The sequence below is a fragment of the Montipora capricornis genome, chromosome 10 (assembly GCF_036669925.1).
Source record: "Montipora capricornis isolate CH-2021 chromosome 10, ASM3666992v2, whole genome shotgun sequence".
Classification (NCBI taxonomy): Eukaryota; Metazoa; Cnidaria; class Anthozoa; order Scleractinia; family Acroporidae; genus Montipora; species Montipora capricornis.
In genome coordinates this window covers 21,049,523-21,051,050 of record NC_090892.1, presented here as the reverse complement: position 1 = coordinate 21,051,050, position 1,528 = coordinate 21,049,523, and the positions used below count along the sequence as shown (strand labels likewise).

At 38.4% G+C, this 1,528-nt stretch overlaps 1 protein-coding gene across 3 annotated transcripts in view; it reads right to left on the bottom strand.

Annotated features, from left to right (window-relative positions):
• LOC138022203 (organic cation/carnitine transporter 2-like) overlaps positions 1–1,528 on the bottom strand; it is a 20,466-nt gene extending 18,938 nt beyond the window's left edge. The window contains exons 1-2 of one of the 3 annotated variants that reach the window (XM_068869247.1): positions 1,378–1,478; positions 1,198–1,295 (exon numbers count right to left, since the gene is read on the bottom strand). The gene's annotated coding sequence lies outside the window, so the exon portion shown is untranslated. Of the gene's footprint in view, positions 1–1,197; positions 1,299–1,377 lie in introns of all 3 variants that reach the window. The other 2 variants (XM_068869246.1, XM_068869245.1) reach the window with 2 other exon arrangements.

Here is a 1,528-nt window from a genome sequence, read left to right as displayed (position 1 = left end):
CACAAATAATAACCTTTAATACTATACCTTGATTGCCTACAATCATGGCATGTTATTAAAGCATGGGTTAGCTGACCATGTTCATTTACCGCATAAAAAGAACCTCTCGGAGCAGAGTAGAAAACCAACAAACTTAGCCCACATACGACACAGAATCGAACCTGGGCCACATTGGTGGGAAAGCCAAACAAGCGCTCTCACCACTAGGCCATCGCTGCATCCATATCAGTTTTGTACTTCATGCATGGCTGGTTTAGAATTTACATCCTGAAACTCTCAAATCGTGCAGTAACGCACGATTTACGGATAACATTCTATTTGACTTTGTTGTTGTACTTACGGAAGATTAAAGTTTTTCATTCTTTACATGGTTAAGTCCTTTTTTCTTAGTCTTAATTTTATGCTCAAGGTCCAGTCCTTAGAACGGAAAACTATTATCAATTCATATGTCACAAGCATCAGTCCTTCTCTCAGGGACTACTCTCACCCAGACAATAGTTAATACTTAAAAAATAAAACATTGTAAATTAAAAAGGTTGGTATAAGGGAAGTACCTTAATTTGAAAATACTTTTCAAAAGAGCCTTGGCCTGTAGAAAGTCTACACTGGAAAAATTTGCCTTTGGAGATCAGTGGAGGTTTCATGGTCCACGAAACCTGAATCGAGGAGCGCTTGTCTCCAATGAACCGTGTAGTTGTTTTCTTTAAAATTCTATTCAATACTCAGCCATGTCTGGATGGGCTAACTGAGGAATGGCGTGATTGCATAACAATCATTTTAAGTAAGAACGGCGCTAACATTTTTACCTTGCCCTAAATCAGATAGAGACCGAAGGAGGTGGCCTTATTTACAATTCCTTTTTTATCTTTTTTTCTCGTAATAAAAGGTCGATGTGATTATGTAAATAAATTTGTATTCAAATGGTTCACGCGAGGGATCGTTATTAAATGCACTCGACAAGTAGATCCACAATAGTTTTTAAATCTGAAAAAGTTGAGAAGCCTTGTTAGCGTAGCCATTATGTCTTCTACTTTTGTCCAAGTCACCCAAAGTGAAAACAAAACGACGTGCAACGAAGAGAGCGAAAGAAATGATTGTCTGACCTCAACACATGACATCAACAATTCCCCTAAAAACTGCGCAGTTTCATATTAGTGCTTTCATTGCAACCATATCCTCAATCACCAGTTCACTTACAGATGATGCCGTAGATCGGCGAAAGCTCGGAGTCGATAAAGAACCACAGTAGCACTTAAAGGCTTCAATTGATCTATATCCCACATCACTACGACATGCTGCTAAAGGACACATTCAAACGTTTAGTTTTCATATTAGTGCTTTCATTGCAACCATATCCTCAATCACCAGTTCACTTACCGAACCGTTCCAATTCCGAACGATATGAAAGTCAGTAATCAGTCAGTAATCTCTGAGCAGCTGAAGTTTTAGATGCACCAAAGAAGAGAGGGTACAGAATGCTATGCAAGAGTAACGCACAAGCTCTTTTTTTTTTTTTTTGCATTTATGT